The sequence below is a fragment of the Aphelocoma coerulescens genome, chromosome 3, assembly GCF_041296385.1.
Source record: "Aphelocoma coerulescens isolate FSJ_1873_10779 chromosome 3, UR_Acoe_1.0, whole genome shotgun sequence".
NCBI classification, from domain to species: domain Eukaryota; kingdom Metazoa; phylum Chordata; class Aves; order Passeriformes; family Corvidae; genus Aphelocoma; species Aphelocoma coerulescens.
The window spans coordinates 116866852-116892465 of NC_091016.1; the positions used below are offsets into that span (position 1 = coordinate 116866852).

At 37.7% G+C, this 25614-nt stretch overlaps 1 long non-coding RNA gene across 1 annotated transcript in view; it reads left to right on the forward strand.

Annotated features, from left to right (window-relative positions):
• LOC138107420 (uncharacterized) overlaps nt 1–20767 on the forward strand; it is a 79790-nt gene extending 59023 nt beyond the window's left edge. Inside the window, exons 2-4 of the long non-coding RNA XR_011149510.1 lie at nt 1479–1553; nt 18926–19066; nt 20522–20767. This is a non-coding gene — a long non-coding RNA (uncharacterized lncRNA). The remainder of the gene's footprint in view (nt 1–1478; nt 1554–18925; nt 19067–20521) is intronic.
• Nucleotides 20768–25614: the final 4847 nt, after the last annotated feature.

Here is a 25614-nt window from a genome sequence, read left to right on the forward strand (position 1 = left end):
CCAATTCCCAAACAAGCTCTGAGGACAAGAATAACAGTGGTGACTCCTGTGGGATCACACACATGCTTAGGGTTACACAATTATAGCACTACCTGCCCTCATGATTGCTGCCCTGTGTGTGGGAAAGTCCACACACATATCAATATGATTTAAGTGGGAATGGCTTTAAACAGAAAGAGGGCAGGTCTAGATTAAAAATTAGGAAGAAATTCTTTACTGTGAAGGAGCTGAGGCACTGGCATGGATTGGCCAGAGAAGTTGTGGATGCCCAAGCCCTTGGGCCCCATCAAGGGCAGGTTGGACGGGGCTTTGAGCAACCTGGTCTAGTGAAGGTCCCTTACAACCCGAACAATTCTATGATTCTATGATTAAAGGTCTTTTCCAGCTGAAGCAATTCTGTAATTCTATGATGGTTTATTATTTCATGTGAAGAGAGCCTCTGGGCTCTGCTTGTGCTGCACTCCTTGAACTCTGTTTGAAAATGGTACAGGCCAGACCCGTGATGTCACCACTGTAACTCCTTCATTTTCCTTGCATAAATGCTGCTTTAGATCAGTGTCAAATGTTCTTTTGTGATGAGCATCTTTATTTGTCCTGATGTGCCTGGTTCACGGTTGCAGCTGTGAAAAAGAACAAGGAACTGCATGAGAATTGAGATTATTATGACTGTGATAGAGTCTGAAAAAGTTGTAATCATTAATTAGTTTCTGTTCTGATGACCCAGAAGCTGAAACTTTTAAAAATAAATCACAGTTATGTAGCTGATACATTTTGATGCTAATAGTACATGCCATTCTGGCTCAAAATAAAAAAAACACAATAGGATTTTGCAAACCTGCCAAAATATCTTTGTATTAAAATAATATACATAACTACTTTCAGGGAAAGAATTAATGTGGTTTAGTCTCTGGAGCCTACAGCATGGCCTAGTCAGGTTGAGTTATATACATAAATAGTGCAGATACATAAATGCAGGCACAGTTATTGACACATTACCTGCTTGCTCTCAGGGATGAGGTAACTGGGTTTTGACACTAATCTTTAATTTTTTTTTTCAAGCAACTGTCTAATTATATGTATTTTATTCAGTTCATTGGTGGATATACTATTAAATTTCTGATTCCTTTCATATAGTTTCTCAATTTGAGCTTATTCCACTATGCATTACATACTGACATGAAGACGAGTTTGCTTTTGCTGCTGCTGTTTGCTTCACTGGATTTAGCCCTCTGAATTTCATATTGAGAGTTACAGAAGTTATGGGAGCAGAAGCTGATTTCAAGAACACATGGACAAAAATACATAACATTAATGCACCGATAAAAAAAGATGTAAGGCAAAGCTAAAAGAGATTTTGAGAAATTTTCCTAGAAAAAATGCCATAACCTAGGGTGAAAATTGATGTTTAATCTATAAGAATACTATTTGAAGTTTCTTTTTGAACTTGAAAAATAAAAAGGTTTTTTCTTGTATTTTAGGCTTTCAAGCTTTCAATGGTTGGACCTTGACAGATTTAAAAGCAAGATTTGTGCATACGGACCAGATATTTTTAAGTAAGTTTTAAAATTCAGGATGCTCTTGTGCTTTACTTACTAAATCCTCACTGCTCAGCATAGCTTCTGTTCAGTTGTAAATTTCCTATGAAGAAGTAATTTAATATTTTTCTGCTTCTCTCTCTCTCTTTTTTTTTTTTTTATTGTTTTTATTTCTCACCTTCTTTTTAAGTCTTCAGTCCTTCTGGAGAAAACCTGAAAAGATGGTTTCTCTTCCTTCCACAAAGACTGAAAAATCAAAATTAATTTGAACTAATTCCCCAAATGTAATTTTCCAGGCCTTATTTTTCTCTATCATTTCAGAGTCCACCTCTCTTAATTCTTATCTGGCAGCCAAATGTACCTTCTCTTTCTTACCTAATTCTGTGAGGAAGACTGGAATACACAGACAAAGCATGTTGAGTAGGATTTCTTTGCATTTCTCTCTTCAGAAAGATATATATATCAGTACTCTTCCTCTCAGAGAGCAGCTGAATTTGCCTTTTCCTACACCATACATACTTATTTTGCACTTGAGTGTTTTCCACAGGGAAATTAAACTATGTTTTTCATGACAATAGTTTTGTGAAAAACTATACATATATGTGTATATAAATTTATGCAATTGATGTAAACCAAAATCTAAGAGTTTTTCATGTTAGCTATGATACTAAACAGATGCAGACCTTAATCTGGTTACCATTTGTTTTAACTTTGCTTTGTGAGAATAAAGTTTATATAGTAGCTGTTACTTCTTCCTGACTCAGTGATTTAACATCTCAGGAAATGCTTGTTTATGAACCTGTATTCTTAGCTACCTAGAATTGATGATAACTTGGAATAAGACATCATAGGTGACATTCTTTCCTGTGAAAAGCACAAAGTAAGCCAAATAATTTACTTGAAACATAGGATAAGGTAAACAATGATGTATTCTTTTTTTACGAAATGGCTGCAATATGCAGCCTTGCTCTTCTGTGGTTTATCAGTGTGTGTTATGAAGAGGACCCAGATAAGAAAGTGGCAGTGAAATCTCAGGTTAGGAGTAGTGAAGGTAAGGGTTGTTTGCAATTGGTAGTTCTCATATCCAAGCTCTAATTCTTGGGGGAAAAAAAATTACCCATATGTACTTTCTTCCAAAAACAAGTCCCATTTCAGAAGTCAGACTTTATTTTTTTTTCAAATTCCTTTTTTTTTTCGACAGACCCACCTGTTTAAATGATTTCCAGTGCCCACAAATAATTTCCAAATTAATACCTTAATCAATTTCTAACTCTTCTCCAAAGGGTTAATGATGGCTTCACTTTGGCTTTAGAGCTGCTGATGTCTCTTTGACAAGACAAAAAGAATGAATTTTACAGCCAGGAATTAAAAGCTGTCACTGAACAGATGAATGCAAAGTGGGAAGTTAATATTCAACTACTAAGAAATCATTTACCTATTGTGAGTGAAGGACTCTATGAGGAGTCGTAGGGCATAGTTTGAACCTTGGTATGTAACCTTTTATGCACTAGAAAGATATATTTCATACAAATAACATTTTGAGAACTCTTCTTTAAACACTTACTATGAGAACAATATGTGAACCTCACTCTTGATGGAGAAAATGCACAATGAGATCTAATTGGCTTTGGGATGGTGGTGGTAGTTTTGGACTGCTGGGATTGAGGGACAGTATAATAACAATACAGGAATAAAATCCTTGTGAATGATTCTCAGGGGATCTTTTGGCTTATCATTTTGAGGATTTGAGCAGCAATAAGAGAAAAATACACAGTGCTAGCCATGGCCATAATTCAGTACCACTATCAGCATAGAAATTCCCTTTCATTCATTTTGAAGCAGTTCTCATTCTTCTTTAAAACTAGTTTCTCATGATAGCGATGAAGATCAAAGGCTTGATTTCTAGAAAGATGTGCACATAATTTCAGGAATAAATAGGCCATCCATTTGAGCACTTTATACAGACATGGCCATATGGTTGCATTGTCAGCATGGTGAACTGCATCTGCAGCTGCAAGAAGCCTGTGCCCAGCTGCCCTACGTGTACATGTGCAACATGTGCATTTGTATTAATCAATAATAGTACAGTGTGTATATTTATAACAACTGTGAGTATATATTTATAATATCTATATGGGCATTTCTGAGTTATGGCTCCTGTTTCACCTTTAGGCCTTTTTAGATGTATTAGCAATAAGATTTGAGTCCTAACTCCCTTGTACCTATGTCAGAAGGCACACAAAAAAGGGGCAAACACCAGCTTGTGTATAAAGCTACCTGATAAACTGTCCTCATTTTTTTGGCCTTTTTTTTCTGTCATAGCAACTGGGTGTTTGAAATTAGATTAACCATTCTTAAACAGAGTTAATGTTTATTTCCAGATTTGTCCAGTTCTTTACTGCAGAATTAAAGCTTAACTTGAATGACAGAGGATTTTACTTGGCAAAGTTTCTCAGAAAACTTCCATCAACACTGAGATCACTTGCTTAGACTATGGATTTTCTCTCTGAAATTATACAGCTGTATACCTGTCCATTCCAATAACTCAGATGTGTGAGCACTAAGTTGTGAAGCAGACAATCGAGATCTCAGAGGCAAAAATGAGAATCCCTAACAGTGTTTCTGAGGTGTTAAAAAGAGATTTTTCTTTGATGGTATACATGTTGTTCTATGGATAAAGTGTTGATATCTCTTCACTTTTAGTTAAAGTTTGTAGGTTACCTTCCAGCCATGCTTTGCTGTAAATTCAACTGAAAAAGGTAAAGAACAATTTTGTTGTCCTAATCATGTATCACAGCGTTCAAAGATTTGCATGTATTGAACTTCTATGCATAAATATGCATAAAGATGTGTGCCAACCTAGTAGTCAAATGTAGAACTGTGATCCTACAGTCTCTTTTTGTTACTGAAAAATGGATTCTGGAACATAAATAAATAGGAATGAAGGATTTTTTTTTTTTTTTATGGAAGAGGTCAGTAATAAAGGAGAAGAGAAACAGAATCTGATTTTTGCCTGAGCTTCCATTTATTTTTGGGAAATGAAGTTATCCTTGCTGTCAAGTAGTTCCATTTGTTGGTAGTTTTAATTAATCTAAAACCTAAAAGCCTAGAACACGTCTATTTTTATATCATTACTAGAGACCCTCAAGTTTTTCCCAAGGTTTTCTGTAGATGCCTAAATGCATCTGTTACTGATAGGACTTTCCGTGTTTTTTTCACATAGGTCACTCAACAGCATTGAACCCAACTTTGAAGCTTAGAGTCTCTCATTGATAGCTTATTTTCACATGTCAAATTGATCCATTGAGTTGGTTTTCTGCAGCCTTGCCATATTCTAAAAATACAGCACATTCCAGCTGCTGAGAGTAAAATCCCAGTCCCAGTGGAGTTAATTTTTATCTTTTTAACAGCTTATTGTAAGAGACTATATCAAAGGCTTCCAGGAGGTTCCAGTAAACTATTTTAACTGGCTCTTCTTCACTGACTCTTTTGTTAATGTAATAAAAGGATTCTAGTATATGTAGGGCAAGACTTACTTTTCTCCAAACGGCATTAATCCCTGCTAACTGCTGTTCATGTGTGCAATTTGGTTACTCTATCTAGCTTTAATTAGTATTTCAGCTATTTTACCAGTTACTGAGCAAAATCTATTCTGACTGCAATTGCTGGAATCTATTCTTCTTTCGATCTAGGTACATCATTTACTATATCCCAGTCTTCTGCAATAGAGCTGATTTTAACAAGCAACTGCTTGTGGTTAGTGTCTCCGAAGACATTACTTTGTTTATTTCAGCTATTCCCTGCCCCCTGGAGACACTTCTTTACTTACATCTAAATGAATATAAATGTGACTGATTAAGTGGACAATTAGTGTTGTTTATGGTATTATTTTCATGTGGTTGCAGTTCCTAACCCAGGTTCAGGTTTTGCTTTGGGATACCAAAGGTTTCTTTGCAAGGGCAGTGTGGTCTGACATTTAAGGCCATGCTCAGCCCTGGAGCTTTTACAAGCACCATCATGCTCACCTTATTTACCAATGAGCTGCCAAACCCTCTGGTTAGAAGGGATAATGTGGGACCTCTGTCTCTCCCTTTCTGGACAGCTTGCCTATGCTCAGAGCTGGTGTTCCTGCAGCAGGGGAGAACTCTAATTGGAGTGCATTTTGTTCAGGGTGGTATTTTATGAATTTGGTCCAACCTTAACCTAAGCTTGGTGAAAATGCAGAGTCACTACCACGACAGCGGAGTTGAACAGGATTTTCACTTATATAGCTCTTATGAGAACTTTCCTCTAACACCATTTCTGGAGATTCTCAATGTGTTAATTCTGTTTCAGTTTTCTGCATGAAGCATTTCCTTTCTTACACAAAACAAGTCCTCTAGGTCACATAAACACCAGATTGATCGACACAGGGACCTCACCTCATGATAATGAAGAAATCATCGGCACCAATTCAAATTCAGATTTTCATCTCAATCTTTGGATAAGATGAAAACAACAACGTTAATTGTTTTGGCAGTGAGATTTTTTTTCAGGCAGTAAGAGGGGGAAGTGCCAGCGAATTTTAGTTATAAGGGTTAGAAGAAAAACTGAACAACAATAAAGTAAATTTAGAAAGAGCTCTAAAGACAAAGTACGAGCCTCACTGAATCTACCTTTACTGCTTACTACCTAACATTTTATATACTCTAGAGAGAGGATTTAACTAGAGTGTTAAAAACCTATGTAAATACTCCCCCAAACTCTTGTTTTTATGTAAAGTGTCTTTCCATGCTCATAACACAAATACGATTTTGCATGTATACCTTCTGTGCAAAGTTTGCTAAAGATTTGCTTGTGTTTTATTCAAATGTTGAATATGTTTGCTCCAGCCTTTTCCCTTGTGAGTTCTAATGATTTTTATTTTCTCAGTAAAATACCTATAATAGTGCATTGGTCTCATGAAAGCAGCAGAGAGTTGAGCAACTGAAATATCTCCTTTCCAGCTCTAAGGGCAGCGTGCCTGGGAAGGTCATTTTTGCAACCTACCTGTGGATCACCAGATGGCACTCTTGCAGGCAGTATATCAAGTTATAAACCCTATTTGTAAAAACGGAAAGGAATATGTAACTCTCTTTGCACTTCTGCGTTTTTGTTATCTCACCAGGTCACACTATTCTGTTGCTGTATTTTTGATACTGACTCACAAATTTATTTTCCAGCTTCTGGTCCTGCTCTCTCTTCAAAACAGTATGTTTTTTACATATTTTTCTGAGTCTTTCAAATCTCCTTTTAACTTTCTTCCCCTTACCTGAAACTGAACATTGTCCAAATTAAATGGAAGGCTTATTTTACTCCATTTTTTTCCTCTGACTCAGAGCGACATTTTGCTTTCTTTGTCTCATTTCAAATGGATGTTAAACCTGAACTTTTTCCTTTCTTTTCCTCCTCATTCCTGTTTTTTCCTGGTTCCTGTCTTGACCAGGACTGCACAAAAGCTCACATCAGATTGAGTTTGAGTAGCAAAACCTCTCCACTGACTTCTCTCAAGCCAAAATGAGTGCAGAAATGGTGCAGTGTGGTGCGATGGATGATGGCAGAAAAAGGCCAGTCCTATCAGACCAGCTTGGAATTGCAATTTCTTGTTCAGGAGGAGCAGTGTGTCTAGCAATAGGCAGCTAGAGGGACTGTCTGTAGCAATGTAGCAGACTGGGTCTGCCTGAGATGGAGTTAATTTCCTTCCTAGAAGCCCACAGAGTGCTATGCTTTGGCTTTGTGACTAAAACCGTGTTGGTAAACCAATGCTTTTTCGGCTATTGCTGAGCGGTGCTTGCTCAGCATTGAGGCGTTCTGTTTTTCCTGCTCGGCTTCCCCAGCAAGTAGGCAGAGAGTGCACAAGAGGCTCCCTTCCATTACATCAGAACTGTCACGTCTGCAGCTCTCATATCTTTTTGCTGGATTATATAAATTGCAGTCCTTACATTCTCACTCTGATCAGTGGGACACACTCTTCTGTGTATTCCAGGTGATTTGCTCCCACCTTCCCTACACCATTAAAGTGATTCCTGTTCAGTGACATCTTTCTTTATGCCCATATTTCCCCACAAGTATCCTTGTGCTATTCTTCCATGTTGTCCTCCATTTGTGGAACAGGCATTGGCTGGTCACTTCTTTCCTGCCTGTCAAATAGTCTGTCAGTCCTCGTCTTTGCTTTGACAGGTCTTCTCTGCAGTGATAAATTTCCCCCATTAGAAATTAGTGCAGAGCCTGCAATTCAATATAATAGTATGCAAGAAACACATCATCTTGTACAGAATTCTCTGAACCACTTCTCCTTCAATGGCTGTTTCCTTACATTTCTAGGGTAATGCATGTAATTTAGTCTGTGTGAATCCTATCAGCTGCAAAGAGTTAAACCCACACTTAAATCTTTGAAAATCTGGGGGTGCCTTGCCAAGTCTTAGATTATCTATCACTCTATCTGATTACATATCTTTCAAATAAATAATGATGGGTTTAGGTTTGCCTGAAGCTTTTGCTGTTTTTCAGTCTGTATCTATCAGCTGAAATTTCATGTGCACTCAGCAATTGTTATTCTGTTGTTAGGAATTCTGATATTGCTGGCTGCAATAACATTCATTTGAATGCCATGGATGTAAAAGATTCTTTGTTTCTCATGCAGAGATGTTAAATTTTAAGACAGCATTAGTTTAAAAACTGTCATTATTAAGAGAAGTTTTATATCTGATTTTTTTCCCCTATTCTCATTCTAAACAGGTTCTGGAAACATTTTAGGTTTATGTTGAAGTAACACTTTAAAAATTGATGACACTATGGAAAAGAAATTCACTTTCATCACCTAGAAGTCATATTTGAAGTTGGCTAAGTTATAAAATTACTTGAAATCATGATTTTCCCCCATTTTTTTCAAATCATCGTGTTAATTCAGATTAAGCTGTTTCACCTGTACCTCCTGTATGTGTCCAGAGCTGTGTGAAGTAATCTGCAAGCATCTATACACATCTGTACTTAGACATGCTTTTTAGACATGTCCATTTACAGAATCACTGATACAATGTTTATAACTTTACATTCAGAAACAAGAGCATCCACCTTTCTGGTACTATTACCAAAGCACTTTACAAACAAAATTAGTGTTACTGGCATGACAGAGACAGATGCTTTACAATCTTGTTATGTTTAGTAAGTGAAACAGAATTCATCCCTTGCCACCTTAGATCCTGGCCCCAAAACACAAAAATTTCCAAAAATTTTCAATATTGTGCATATTTATGCAGTACCCAACTCAGGGGACATGGATGTAGGAGAAGAATGCCATTACCATGAAGAACACTGGGAGAGTGAGAGTCATGAGAGTGCCATGTATGTCAGGCACTGAGTAACTGTGGCTTCAAATGCAGACTGTTCTAGTTTTGTACTCAGAACTGGCAATCCTGGGAAGAATTTGGGCCTCTGATTGTCTGTCTCATCCAACTGGCATCATAAATTGTTTAGAGAAAAGATGCCTCTTTCTAGTGCTATTGTCAAGCTCCAGAAACACTGAGAACAATCACTAGGAGTGCACAAAGAATTCCTGATGAGATGCATAACTAGTGACTGTCTTGGCTGGGGCCTTTATGTGTCATAAAAATTATAAATGTTATTATAAAAGGTGAAGTCAATGAGAATCTTTGTATTTACGAGGAGCTCTGAATCACACCTGCAGAGAGCAGATCTGCAGAGCAGCTCACCAGTGCTGCAGTCTGAAGCAGGCACTAAATCAGTGACACAACACTGTTCTGTATTGCATTATATTGTTGGAAGCATAAAGCTCTTATATAAAATGTAAATGTGGTGCCTAGAGACCCGTTATTAATAAAGAACAACAGTCACTTATATTTTTGAGATATCAGAGGTGTTGACTCTAACAGTCTGGGTATAATCCAAACTGGCAAATACTTATCAGAGGCATACAAAGCATTCCTAATGAAATGCAAAGCTCATAGCAATTCAAGTTTTTCAGTACTTTATTACAGACATCAATATAAGCTTATCTGAGTGGAGCAAGTACACATACTTTCAAGTAAAATTAGACGTCATATCCCAAGAAGGTGGAAGAAACATCGAATCTATGTGCCTTGCTGAGTGAAAGTGATCACATTTTGTAGATAAGCCTTTCATGTTGAAAGGATGTGAAAATTCATGTTCATATAGGTATTTGTATTGTGTTTTCCCTAAAATGCTTAAAAATAAAAAGATTTGAATTGGGGCAAGATAGAGAAAGTATTGGGGGAAAGCATAATTTAAAATAGGAGAATATATCTTTTGATATTTAATTAGATTTCACACAACTTTAGAAGGTGGAATATTCTCCATATAACTTTCCTCCACATATTTCGCATTCTCTAAATCTTTCCATTACTTTCTGGAAAACAATCTATTGTGGCAACCAGAATGGATTTAGATGTCCAGATAAGCTATAATCTAGGTCTGCCTACCCTCAAAAGCTGAAAAGCTAGCAACACCTCCATTTTAGGACATTAATTTCTCCCTGCAGCCTAAACACAGTTACCAGTGTATACTCAGAAATAAACCAAAGAAGACCTAGATATTTATCTGACATTTAAAAAATATTATTAGTCAGGAACTGGGGATGGGAAGGTTCCACTGAATTTTTCAAGAAAGATCACACCAAACCTAAACATCACAGTGTCTGTCTTTTCTATACCGATGAGAGTAACTTTATTCAAACATGAGAAAACACATTTGAAGCTCACCTCAACTTGAGCTGATACAGACCCACAGCCTATATTTTCCAGGAGACAGTCCTCACCTCAGCAGATAGGATTCACATTGCATTAAATGCAAGACTTCTGGAATCAGGGAGATAATTGCCATAGAGGATCCAGTGAGATGATTACACTCCAGGGTTTGTTCTCAGTAGAAGTAAAACTTTCCATTTTATTTCAGTTCTTTCCTCTTTGACAAATATTACCCAGCCTTTGTCTGACCTTCATCACAGATGTAATTTGTTAGCATTTATATCAACGCAGATGGGTCTGCCAGTCTTTCAGAGAAACTTTGTCATTCTGCATTTTGCAAGGGCTGAAAGACTTTTGGAAATTAGAAATGTCACCTATGATGTCAAGTTGAGTTAAGTGTCCTTTTGTGTTCATTCTCACTTAGTCTCTTAGCCCAGGAGCTTTCACTCTCTTCTGTCCTGCAGTTGCAGTAGTGCTCACATTGACAGGGAGAAATGACAAGATACATAAAGGATGAGCCCAACAAGGTTCTGAAGGCAAACAGAAGACCAGTGCTTGCAGAGACAGCAACAAGAGCTTTGAAATAATCTAATTCACTGAAAGGTTTCACGGGAGGAAAATCTATGTGTGCAGGGAAGATGTTGAAGTGGTCGTGGTGCTGACAGTTTGAATAGCCCAGGGAAGGAAATGAAATTTATGAGTCATTGAACATCCCAGGTGAGTTCTGGTGATTTCCTGATCAGCACAGCTGTTCCCACATGCTTTAGGCACTGTTCTCCCATTCAGTGCTCGCTCTCTGCATTTTCTATGTAGTAGCTCCCTGATACTTCTTAAGGTTAACAAATTCATAACCAGTGACATGGGTGCAAAAGCAACCAAAACCTCAGGAGTTGGATGACAGGACTCCAGAAATGCAAGTAAGAGAGTGAGTGATAAATCTAAATGCATGCAGGCAGACAAAGAGGCATTCTTATTTTATTTTTATTAATGAAATAATGAGATAAGAGAATAAGTCTAGATCTGTACTGTTTTTTGAGTGCAGAGGTCTTGAAAGCCCACATTCTAACTTTGGTTTTGAATCTCTCTGGAGATAAATCTGTGATCATGACTGGACAACAAGAAAACTGTAAGGCAAGGGAACACATAGAGCTTGCCCCTGTGCTGTCCTTCAGGGCAAGCCAAAAGGTGACCCTTTCTACTGTGTATGAAAGTCAAGTATGTCAAAACTACTTCTGTTGCTAGAGTATGCTGTGGTTTCTGAAGAGGTTAAGAATCATGGCATCATTCTGGAGTGTTTTGTTGTGTCTGGTCTCAGTGAAGAACCAGAAGCATACATAATTTCTATTGAAAACCTGGAGTGCTCAAATATTCATATAATATACATTTTTAATGTAGAGACCAATTAACTGAATTTAAGTTCAGTGAGAGACACATTCCTCACTGGGAAAAGCAGAATAGCCAAAAAAGAGACGGGTGGAGACTTTTACATATCATTGGAAAAAAACCCTGTTTTTCAGGCAAATGAAAGAGGCAGCTCCCAGTTTAACAAAAAACCATTTATTCATGTGCTGAATGGAAACAAAATTTTCTCTAAATAAGATGATGGGAAGTTAGTCTCCTATTTAGGGGGAAAAAAAGAAAAGAAAAACTGGCATTTTGGGTTAAAAGTTTCAAACTGTTTTGTCCTTCATGAGTGGCTTCAAGATTTGGCATGGAAAATTCTTACGTTTCCGCAGCAACACCTGGAGATAAAGGGGGAAAGCCACAGGGCACAAAATGACAAATCTGTGTTTTGAGAATGGAATCCCTCCCTTTTATGGCCCCCATGTAACTGCCTACCCCTGGATTTACCCAAAGGTCCCTAGAAGTCAGTGGAAATAAACAAGTGCTGAATTATCACACTAAGACAGGATGAATTTCACTTTAGAATTGCATCTCTCTCCTCTGACTTATTTTTAAGAGAGCTTCAAGTGCTTAGTTTAGATACAGCAATGGGATCAGCTCACTAATTTAGACGTGTAAATTTAGGAATCTCTGTGCAGACACGTAGGTCAACACTGAAACACAGGTGTCCATCACATGCAAGGGTCCAAGGCACCAATTACAGTCAGCAGAAGTCTAATCAGTGCAGCCACTGGAGCGTGGAGGCAAGTTCACATCACTCTAAAGTAGGTGTGAATTCAGTTGCTCACATGGCAGTGCCTGTTGCAGTCGGAACTGGGACATTCCACCTTGCAGCAGGCTAATTCTGCACAGGATATTCTGCAGGTCCTGTGTCGTATGTGTCAGCTGAATAAGGATGTCTTGGACACCGCAGAACATCTCCAATAGCACTACAAGTCTGATTTTATACAACTGACCTCTTCCCCCTGTGTCTGGCAGGCTGAAACTGATTGAGCAGTTGTCCATAAAGCACAAGGGGAGGTGAGGCCCCAGGTGTCCCTCTAGGCACCTTCATTTAGGTGTCCTTAACCCTGAACTGAATTCTTACTCTGTTCTTGCTCAGCTGAATCCCATCATGGGAGCTTGTTCCAGGTATTTTGCCCTCAAGTCCTGGTTTCACAAAAAGCATTCTGGAAGTTTTGGAACTCTTCAGTAGAGCTGAAAACCCATAAAACTCCATGAATTCCAGCCCTAGGTCTGTGAACTTTTGAGACAGACAGAGCTCTGTGACAGTGCAGGTAATGCCTCACTGCTGGACCTGTTGACCTAGACCCCAGGCAGGGGTCTGCCCATGTAAATAGTTTTTTCACTTCAAGTAAGTGAGCAGGCAGAGTTGAAAAAAACTGAAAAGTGCTCAAAGTTACAGTGGCATTAAAGTGGGAAACAGGGCCACAAAATGTTTGTTTCTGTGATGGCTCTTCAGAGTGAAGGTGCTGGCAAATGTGGAGCTTTACTTGACAAAAGAGACTTTCCCAGAGGCAGAGCCCTGACCCTTCTGCAACAAGTCTCTGTGCCCTAGGAGTGCACAGTGGCAGTACTGGGACAAGAGGAACCAGATCTGTCAGAAAACTCACCTGCTATTCATTAAAGAACCACTGAATACATGAAGGTCTGGGATGGTGGTTTCCACATGATTTAGTCTTTTTTTGTTCTTTCTCAGGAAAAGAAAAAATAAATCCCATTATCTTTAGTTTTCCTTGGGGAGACAGAGACATTGTCTTAATCAGAGAAGTTTCCCTTTATCTTAGAAAGAAAATATTAGGAAAGCTACTTCGCTACTGCTGCTTCATCTGTATCTGCCCTGTCTTCTGTACTGTACATCTGAGCTCCAAATTTGCTTAGAAACATATACATACATAAGTAATGCAGAAAAAGACAGTAACATGACTGAAAGCTGGAGCACAGACAAGACAGTTGGTTTCACTGTATCTTTGTCTGCTAAGGTGCATTAATTTTGCAAAAGCAAAATGATATTAATGGTAATTTGAAAGAAAGAAGTAGGTTACTTTCAGAGTGATTTATTTCTCTGGGCAGCTTCACTGTATGCTGGTGCATTTACAGCTACAGTCCAAGGACAGTAATATATGCAATTGCTGGCAAGCCAGGTAGCCAGACACATTTTCAGGCTTGATAGACAAATGTCCACTTTGCCATGACTTCTATTTTCAAAATAGTTTCTTTGTATTTTCAACATCTGTTGACAGAACCCTAAATATAGGAATTATGCTAAGTCTTTGCTCTGACTATAACGCTTTTGTGATATGATCTATTGCAGAAATATCAAGCTGAAATTGGATCAGGAAAGCATACTTGCAATTGTGAGCTATCAAAACGATGTAGTGTTGTTATACAGTATAGTTTCAGAAAATATAGTGACAAAAAAGATTGCTGTGGCTGTTTTTAAGTTGTGGGAATATAAAAGTAGAGGCTTGCAAGGCTTCTTTTTTCCAATATTGCAATTTGAGATTTTATGTTGCCCAAAGAAAATATATTTAATGGGAATGAAAAAAGTACTTTTAGAAGAATAACTTCTAAGAACAGTTATTTAGGCTAGAATATCAATAGTCAAAGTTATTTTTCTTCTGAAGCAAAGATTCTGAAATGAACAGTGCATACTTTGCCAATGTTCAGCACTGTAATGGAACCATTAGAGTAAATCACTACATTTGCTTCCCTGAGTACCCATGTAAATGATTGTGTTAATGTCTCGTCCATCAGCTCGACAATATTCATTATGAAAATGTGTGTTTCAGCTCCAACTCACATAAAAGGAGGTCCGATGAAGGAGATTTTGTGGAGTTCCGTGCTGACAGATCTCCTAGCAGGACTGATATGTGTAACTGAAGGGGACAAATTATCACTGGAAGGAGAAATTGACAGTAGTATGTTTCCAAAAGCAGGGTTGACTAGATCTATGCCACTACTTGTTTACCTGTACATGGATCTATTTTCTTTTCCAATGCTCCAAGCCTATAGTCACACCAAGAGCTCACATAGAACTATTTCTGCCTGTCCTGATATCTTGGTGCTTAAAAGAATGTGATGTTCTATGTACATGAAAATTCAGTTTAAATATAGCTAAAGCTATAATGAAAATCATCAAAGAAATGTAAAGTTCCCCACAGAGTCACTCGTAGGATAAAAATCATGCTAAAATTTAGTCAGGACCTGCATTGCTAATAAACCAGAATGTCATTTCACAGTAGAGTAAGTAAAATGGAACAGTTTTTAATCCAATTTACATTTGAAAGAACATGTGTTAAATCTGCTTTTAAAACTTGGCCCATTCCCACTCAAAATGCTCACCAGTCTGTTACAAATTGTCTCAACACCACATTCCATGTTTTACTTTGTGTAACTACAAGGTTTGGGTAAAGTCTAGTCAGGATTTTCCAATTCTTCTGTATCCAAATCTTCTTCTGGGAAGCAGAAGATTTGGATACATGGAACCATTCCCCAGGTCAGTGAAAATACAGTCTAACCCCACATGCTCGCTCTCCCAGTTGGAGAACTCCTCCTTAGAAGGTTCTGATTTAATGTCTCCCAGGACAATGCAGGGAGAAGCTGAAAGTAAAGAATAAGGCTCAAGTTTAAAATTCGTCATCTGATTTGGTGTGAATATCTCTTTTGGACAACATAATAACCTTGCTTTATATTAGATGAGAATAGGTGGATTGAGCTAATGACATAAAATGAAGTACACACATTGAAAATGAAAAGGAATTCTCAAAGGCATTTGTAATTTGACAGAGATCTATTTCACCATGGCATTTCTTCCTGTAGTCCATTCACTTGGGCCAGGATTTTGCACCATGTGCTGCAAATGCTGTTTCAAAATTTCTGGTTCTTGGACACCAAAGTATTATGACTACTGATAAAAGGAATAGACATTTAATTATCCCACCACACATACTGAGGGACAGGAACTTGAGACAAAGAAAAGACAGTGTGGTCTGCATCGTCTCTTCCATAATAACTTCATTAAATGCAAATAGGACTTCAGGGAGGACATTTGTCAGTGTAAGGAAAGTTATGGCAATATGGTCTGAAGGCAATTGTGCAAAAGTGTGTTGCAGCAGTTGAAGAAGAATGAAAGGAGGTCTTGGTCCTCCTAAAATCCAAGTACTCTTAGTTTTCTGTCCCTTGGTTTTCCTTAATCATATTTTAAACCAAGCACATTTTTATCAGTTACAGAAGCTGTCCTCTAAAAAAAATAAAAATAATAAAGCAAATATCTCACTTTTAATTCCCTAGTTTAGCAGTTTGATTTCTGAAGACATGCCTCTCTTTGCAATGCTAACTGAAAGGGGAAAAGAAACAGGAACTTGGTTTATTCTGGAAACAGCAGGTAGTTTGATCTATTTTTACTGCAGATCATTTCCCAGGACACTGTGATTCTTATATTTTTAATCAAATGTGTGAATCGGAAACTGTGGTGTGACCTTTGGAAAAGACACTGCAGGACATCAGCTGAAGCTGTGAATAGTTTAAGTGCAAACAGGAAGTTGACTCAGTTGTTCTTTAACAAAAGACTGTGGTAATTTATGGAGTAGGAGTTGCAGTTTCAAAACATTTTTAATTGCTGCATGTGATCTGCTATACAGTATTGTGTGGCAACAGCTAAGAATGAAATGTCATTGCCCATGTTTCAGCATAAATTTATACAGTGTGAAAGAAAAGAACCCTGTTGATTCCAGCTTTTCTTTCTCTAAGTATTTCAGTTTTGCCTGAATTACTTTCAGGTTAAAGAGGGAGTGAAGCGGTCCTCACACTTGTAAAGCATTTAAGTAGGTGCATAAGTTTGTTATTATTAAGTCTACTTATGATGAAAAGAAAATTTAGTATATACAAGGGAAATAAAATGAGAAGGTGTTTCACAGTGACCTATGTATCTGGGATAACTCAGTTTGATAAATGGGTCACTCTCAGGAGAAAAATGTATTAATACTTATTCTCTTTGCTTTTAATTGTTTTTTATGATAACTTAAGCCTAAGAAAACTTACAGATGTTTCCCTTACAAGAGCGAAGTTACACATGTACTTAGAAGTAGCTAATTTATCTAACTTGAAGAAAAAAAATCCCCTTTGTCATATTTCATAAGGGATTATTTTAGGAAAACAAACAAACAAACAAACAAAACAGGACTACAATTATGGGCTCAAAGTCTCATCAAAAGTTTATAGAACATAACATTATTTCTACACCATACCTTTCAAAGTCTCTTACTTATTTACTTCCATAGAGGACAATATACCATATCCGTAGGTGTATGCTGCCTCTCGGCAATGTCTGTGATGTATGCTGGGGGTAACCAAGTCTTCCCATCAACCATGAAAATGAAATAGAAATCCTCTGTGAACAACTCCTGAGTGATTTCCAGAGATAACCACCGATCATTAATGGGATCAGAAATGTGCAATCCCATTGGTATTTTTTATGCAGTAAAATAGATATGCCAGATAATAGATATGATACTAAAAAAGGAACTGATTCTGTCCCAAAATGTGTTATCATTTTCTTAAACAAGGAGGGAATTTTGAAGGTAGTTGTCATTAATTATAGAAAAGATGATTACTACTCTGTGGCTAGACAAACTTTTATGTTCCTACACCAGGAGCTACATTTTGATAGGACCATCAGAAAATGCATGTGAACATCAAATATGTGGGTATACTGATGAATACTTTTCATTCTCACATTTCCCAGAGGAGCATGGATCAGTTAGGTTTTTCCTTATTTTTCCTGATGTCTTGTACAAAGAATGGCTTTTGCAAAAAAAAAAAAAAAATCAGGCTTTTCTTTATTGTAAATGTTTGCTCCTGTATTATCAGTAAGTAAATAATGAGAACTTAGGCAAGAAATTTTGCCAATTGGAATATTTGCAGTGTAACATTCTAGGTAGGACCAAAAGGTTTTATCATTGTATATAAATTGCTTAGCTCTCAGTGGGCAAATTTCACTTGGAAGGCATTATTCAGAATTAAAGATCCTTTTCATAGATATTCAACAAATATTTAAATGAGAGAGTTGAAGTTCATTACTCATTTTTTTGTACCATATTTTAAAACTCATTTTAAATATAAAGTTTTTCCTGTCAGTGTTTTGCAATTAATAAATCTGGAAAGCTCTATCTTTAAATTATGGTGTATTCTATTGTCTCTGTAATCAAAACATCTAATTTCAGGAATATCTGTTTAAAACCTTAACAAATAATTTTAAAATGCTGCAAGTTATAGACACACAGTAGTATCAGCATGAAATTTGTTTTATAGCATCTTTCATGTGAAAATTCTGTAATAGGGGCAAGAAACTGAGATAAATTTGTGTCAACAGTTTCAGAAATTTTCAGACTTGGATAAAGGATTTTTAGTAATTTCTTCTATACTTGGTCTTAAGGAAAAAAACTGGAAGCCATATTGGACACTTTCTGCAGGGAGAAAAAGACAGTGAAGAAAACCGACAGCTGGAAAAATGAGATGAACTACTTAGTAATTTTCAACTCATAAATAATTGTCATGATGCTGAGAAAAGGTTTTTCTCCAGATGAATAAATACAAAACAATAGACCTGCATTTTTTCCATGAAAAAGTCAGTAATAATTGAATGTGTTGTCAGTAACCAGGATTCTCATTTTCAAAATCCTGACTAGAGTGAGAATTTTAATAAATGAAGTAAAATAAAGAAAGAAATGCAAAATGCAGACCCAAGCCTTTGACTGTCCCCTCCTTTTAAAGAGATCACTGCCAACCAAGGATTATTGCTTGTGCTGTTATGCTGCTGAAGGGAAATTCTGATGACTTGTGGCTTAAGACTGCTTCTCAAAAATGGCATGAAACAACAGAACAAGTAACATAAGACCAAAACCTCTCCTGTAAAAATCCTCTCCTGTAAGAATCACTGGCAAAATATATGTGGAGTGCAGTGGGCCATAGTCAGTCCCCATCATAGTGGGTGTTTTTCTGTTCTTTTTTGGCTTGAAGAGTTCAAAATCAGAAAACAGAGGATTTAATCGAAGTATCAGACTTAGAAAAGAATACCAATTTTCAATCAGAGATTTCCAAATGAGGTTGAAATTTCTCCTGTATATATGCTGTTACCATTATGGACAGATCCAGTATTTCAGAACCTTGATTATTCTTCCATGCTTATCTTTCTTTCTTCCTTTTATTCTTCCCCTCACATCTTGGTTATCTTTTTCTGCCCAGAGTTCTTTGCCCTCTAGGTAAAGCACTCTGAGATACTGGACAAGAAGTCAGAATTGCTCAGTTAGAAGGAAGGATCTGTTCAGAAAAGCCATCTGCACTTCCATCGTTGAATTCTGATAAGGTCTGATACTGGGAAAAAAGGTAAGGTCAGTCTAAGGTCAAAAGCTATTTTTGGTGGTCACAGAAGTTTATGTTCTTTAATCCTATGAAGTTAGCAAAGACCACATAATAGGACAGGGTAAACATCAGAGTAACCTGGACATTTTCTCAGTGAAAAGCATTTCCAAGTAATTTCATTTACAGAGAAGTGATTTCCCAGTCTAAAAGACCCAGTTTAGCTCTTGTTGAATAATAGACTTCAGAATCCACATGTCTGGGAGAGGTTCACCAAATTTGTGTTAATGGATTCCCCTCAGGCTTTTGCAGAGTCAGGAGCATTCAAGCCCCAAGTGCTTTTCCTGGAGCAGAGGTTCCTGAGTTACTCTTCTGCCTCTGCGTTGTGATGTCTGGAGTCTGAAGTAGCTCTATTTGAGGTGTGGATTTCCTATAGCCAGAGTGTTCCCTGACTCTGAAATACTCAAATCTATTTAACTTGCCAAAACCTTTCACAAGCTGTGAAAGATCAGTTAACATTTTTGGAACAAGAGAGAGACTGGGAATAGCTGAAAAATGTAAGTTAAAGGTTGATTTTTGAGAGCAATGCCATGGAAGGCTGCTTCTATTTTAAACAAGCAAATAAATAGATTAAAAAAAAAAGCAAAAAACTCCAAACAAATAAAAAACCAAAACTCAAACACCACACAAAAAAGTAGAAAACTACTTAAGACTACAAAATATTATTATTTTCATTATAAAATATGATACATTAAAAAAAAAAAAGAAAGAAAATCTCCCTGGACAGAAATTCCATGTTTCAACCATTTCAAGAATGTAACATTCACCAAGGAAATAGGCTCTTTATGAATAATAGTGTGTGACTAGGAGAAGAGCGAACTACTTCTGTGTGCAGTCAGACCTACCACATTAAATCCTCAAGTACCTCCCTTCACAGCGAGATCCTACTGATTTGTTAGACACTATAGAATTGGAAAAGATGACTTTAAGGTATCTTGTGACAGTTGCCTGGGCCATCGAGTCCCTTAGTGAAATACCTTTTAAAAAAATATCTCTATCTCTCCTACTGCTTCTAAATGTGTTGTTTACATTAAAAAATTTATAATACTGACATTTAGCATTTGGCAGTGAAATATAACATTCTTTAGGTTAATTACCCTTCCTACACACAGATATAGTCTATAAGATATAGTCTATAGAACAGCTGGGACATTTTGTGGGGGTTTTCAAAAACCTAAATCCCCTATGAGATGTGAACAACACTTAGTGTGGGAAATGCTTTATGGCAGTATAGGATGATGTGTTTAATTAAGTGCTGTGTACATACACTCTGTACTCCCTCAGCCTGTTCCTCACTACTGAATGTGGTTTTTACATTAAGAGAGATTCAGCATTTGCAGAACAACTTCAAGCAGTCAATGACTTATGGACTGGATCCTGCTCCATTGAAATAATTGGAATGACTTCCATTGACTTCAACAGGAATTGGATCATGGCCCTCAGCAAGTAATTTCAGTTCAGCAAACCTGCACAGATTGAAGAAAGGTTCTTGAAGCATGTGAAAGTCCCAAAGCTGAAGATTTGTTAAGAAAGCTTTCTGAATCACTGAAGTAAGGATTCTGAGTGTATGAACTTTTCCTGAACAAACCCCTTTAATTTGTCCAAATAATGATGTCAAATAAAGAAGAATAAAAAGGTAAACATTGAAATATACAGTGAAAAAAGTCATGATGCTAACTTTTATTTTGTTTTTCTTTTTTACATGAAACATGGTTTCTAGATTTGTGTCAAAAAACCCCATAGAAACTTAAAGTACCCACTGAAAGATGAGTTTCTCTACTGTGTAGTTGTAGAAGCAGACATGACAGGATTTAGCAAGCCCAAAAATGCAGCCCTAAGACAGAAATGAGAGAGAAACAGTCATAGATTGTATGTTCTGAGGGTCTCATGTAGGCTTTCCCTCCCTCTGTTGACTGCTCCTTCCTCTTGTGACTCCTTCATGTTTGACTTCTTTCTTTGTGCAACTGCAACTGATTTTCAGTCTGACAACCAAGGTAAACCAGAAATTGTTAACAAGTTGCTACATGATTAGCATTTCTGTTCAGCTTCCTTTCTACTCCTAGAAGTATATAAGTGTATTTGACCCACTCCTGTTTACTGACTCCCCCTCTCCTCTAAAGTAGATCCTGGGGCAAAGTCATGCCATGCTCAGTTTTATACTGGTCTTTTGTACTAACACAAAATGTACCACATGATCCAGACCCAGTGCTGGAACTGCTTTCCTGCTTTCACTTAATTCCTCTTGTTTTATTGCCAAGTAGGTCTGTGAAAGAAAGAAAACAACTGCTAAATATCCTAAGAAAACCAGACTGTTTTTACATGGTGACAGTCCCATTTTGAATCATGATTACTCTCTTTTGAACAAGAGAAAAGGAGAAAGGTAAAAACATATTACAAGTCTTACTTATCAGAAGTACCGAAATAGTATAGCACATTACAAAGTGATTAAACAAAAGACTGTTGCTCCAACTTTATGAAAATTATTCAGCACTGAAGCATTTGACTGGAAAACTGAAACAATTATTCACAGGTTGGCCCAAATTTAGAAATTAATTTTTCTAACCATAATGCCTGAAATAGAATTTGCTTTTTTCCATAATACAGGTAAAGGAAGAAAAACACTACCATCTGAATCTTCTGACAGGCTTGTGTTTTAGTATAGTGGGATTGCGTTTTCACAGAACATATTTACTATGTGGAGGTCATCAAGTCCCTGAGAATGGTGGAGACTAACTGGGGGGTCTTTGAAGATCAGTTTAGAAGAATGAGAACTGATCTATCCATTAGACAATAACTTCCCTAAAAAAATCAGCTAAGTAGCTCCCAACAAAGCATCTGAGCTGCTTAAGCCTACCTCCAAAGTCAGTAGACAGTGGCATCTCAGTGGAACACTGCATAAATCCCATATATCGACCTAATCTGGAACTCACTGAGTGATCCTCTGCACAAGAGTGTCTTGAGCTCCTCTCTGTGATTTATGTGTCCAATGTATAAAACTGGTTCTGTGAGGTTTGTTGTTGGGTTTTTGTTTGTTTATTCTGACACTGTAGAGTTCATTAGCACTGTACAGAACAGCGTCTAGAGCCTTATGGGTTTTGTGTCTATCCTCCACTCTTTCATTCCCTCAGAAACGTATTCTCCAGGGATAGAATCCCTGCTCTGCTAAAGAGTGACATGAACCAGAAGAGATAGACCCCCTTGTAATCCCTTTTTGTAGGCACTGGTCCACCTCTCATTCTCTCAGTCACTACATTAAGCGATGCTACTTCTCATAGCGACAGGGAAGATCAGTGCCTGGCACAAGGGAGAGCAGGCAGCTACCCCAGCCAGCCACACTCAAGGCTGATGCAAAGGACACTGCCAATGCTTTTCTTTATCTCTCTACTTTTCTCTGACTTATCTGAAACTGGGATCAGATCTTACTGCCATGTCTTAGACTTGCACTCACATCATGTGGTGTCGCTTCTTCAGCAAGACTACTACCATGACCCAAATTTAGAAGAGAATTATTTTTCTTCCTTAGGGATTGGACACAAATGGGTTGTGACAGGCGTAAGGGAAGAATAGGAGGGGATAATAATGAAGAAATGGGCAATAAGTCAAACAAAGCTAATTGCTGTAACATGGAGAAACGCTCTTCTGGTGTTGAATGTAGAATAACTTCCTGTTCTCAAATGTAATCACATGACATTTGGCTCTCAGAGAGGGACTGAGATTCACAAAGACCTCAGGCCATGCTCAGCTGCCATCCCAGGATGTTCTACTCCCTCCATTCCTGCATGCTTGATATGCTCAGGATGTGAAAGAACAAACAGAGAGATCAACCCCAATGGTTCACAGAGAGGTCCTGGCAGACCTTGCACAATTCATACAGGTGAGGATCAAGTGCAGAGATGTCATTTTGTTTGAGGGCTTCTTGTAGATGAAATAAATGTGAATTGGTCTGTAAGTTTCTCCCCATACCACTGCAAGAGTCCAGTTTTTCTCATCTGGGAAGTTGATCTTAGATGCACTGTCCCAGGACTGCTTGGGCAGCATATTGGAATTTTTATTTCACTCAGGCTGCAGCAAAGAAGTATATGGTCTCCATCATTCAAGACAGCAAAAGATCAACAAAACATGTTATAAAACATTGTTTCTAAAAGTAAATAAAAGTTACATGTAAATAGCAAAATCAGTCCAAACAAGGAGGCCTCCTGATAGCCTGGATGATGATTCCAATTTCCTGGTTAAATTAGAAGAACAAAGGTGAGAAAGCAATGGAGCAACAGTGGCATGTAAAAAACCAGCTATAACAGATGAATAAAAAGATGTGAAGATGGGGTATTATGCCAGTTGCCATACTTGGCAGGGATAGTTTGACAGTACTGCTGGGAAGACAATAAAACAGAAAGGAAAAACAGTTTTCAGCTGCCAGGCTTACCATATTTAAGGATTTTGCAGTAATGCTTTCATATTTCTGTGCTTCTGATCCTGAGAAATCAGAGAAGCAGAGAAGCAGAATGGACAAAAGTGATACAGAGGAAGAGTGCAGCAACAGCATTCCTGGCACCAGCTTTGGTCCTGAAGGCTGGTTACAGCATGAGCCTTGTGCCCTTGGTGTAGCTCTCAACTTTGTCCTTCCTTCTGCTTAACCCTCCCTTTCCACCTTTTTCTGTTTAATTAGATTCTGGCTTAGCTTGGCCAAGCCCCTTTATTTATTTATTAATTTATTTTTATCTTTTTGTAATTTTCCTGTTCATTTATTCTTTTTTTTATTGTTGTTAACCCTGTGACCAGAAAGGCAGCTAAATAGCAATGTCTTAAAGAGCTTGACACCAGTTCAAGCCTGCCAGGTTCTTGGAGTGGCTGATAAGACTTTGTGCTGTGCTTGTCTTTCTCCAGCAGCAAGGTTACAAGTCAGTCAACAGTATAAAGAGAAGCTTTTCAGGTTTTTTTTTTCTATTCTCCCTACTCTTTTTGCATATGTGCTTGTCCTGTTTTATTTTCGAGGTAGCAGGCCCAGATTCCAATAAAAGAGACAAGTACAGCTCCAGCCATCTCAGCTGCTTTTTACTTTATTATTCTCACCCAAAGGGGGAGTTAATATCATCTTAATACTGTATAAAAAGACACTATCAACCAGGGAATTTTCCCCATAAAAATGCTCTGCAGCTAAAAGAAGGGAATAATGGATGCTGCTAAAATGAAAGTCTCCTTGAACACTTTACATAACAAATAGATTATCTCCTTGTCTTCTGCATTTTTCATAAAAGATTTAAAAGATTTTAATACTGATCCTTTGCTGTAAGATTTAGTGGCCACATTTCTGCATCCTCATTCCCATGGAATGTGCAGCCATTCTGAGCTCGGCAAAGAGAAATTCATGACAGCATCTTTGCCCCCAAGCTTCTATACTCCAAAATGCAAACAATTCCCAGAACACATGCAATGCCACCCTGAAGCCAAATTTGTTTGGATATTTATTTTGGTTTCTAAGGGTATTTATGTTGAATATACATGAAATTTTTGCAATCTTGATGAATTTCTATCTTTTCAGAGGAGAAGCACAAGACTCCTTCAGGTCCTTAGCTGGGGAAGGTGTTACAGCTTGACACTGTCCTCTGCAGAATTGATTATCTCCTCTCAATGTGGGCTGGTGCAGTTGAGCAGGTCCCATTTTAGCGTGGCAGTTCATGGGCCAGAGAAGTTGTCAGGCATCACTGGTGTCTCTGGTGTTTCAATTCAAAGCTCTGCATTATCTCTAATGGCATAATAGCAAAGGGCTCCTCGGGATGAAGGGAAGTGAAATGTGAGGCTGTGTCACTGTCACTTGTGACAGCATGAGGTTTTCCTACTGTGCAAAAACACAGGTTATCAGCTCAAACCTGAAATAGGAAATGCAGATATTTAAGAAAATGTATAATTTATCCACAGAAGCTGCTGGAGAAACAGGAAAAAAAGCCCCACCAAAACAGCTCTGCTTTTCTCTTGTCTATGAGATGTAAGGTATAGTAACATTTATTTTCTTCATCTTCCATTTTTTGGAAAGGCAATAGAAAACTACACAACTTAGATTCATCTGTGAAGGATGCTTCAGTGCTGAAACTCTTTCTACCATGATGTCTTCCTCATAGGAGGCACTGCTTTGTCCTTTGCAGAAGGGCCAGCATCACAAATTGGCAGTGCATAAGTAAAAAAAGTAAAAACCAGGAATTAAAAAGCAGTAATTTGATACTTGTATTGGGGGGGGGGGGGGGGGAGGTTGTCTACAAATCTACAAATGAATAAAAAATATTTTATTCAGTCAAACCAATCCAATATAAGCCTTTATATTCCTCTATCCTGTCTCCAGCAGTAACCAAAACTGAATACTGAACATGTGCAAATGTGATTTACATACACAGATACACATGTACGTATGAATGCATGCAACATCTGTGAAATTTACCACATCTACATCCCACATGGGTGATGATCTGCAGCTCAAGGCCTTCCATGTCCACGGCGGGATCTTTCACTGAAGTATTTCACTG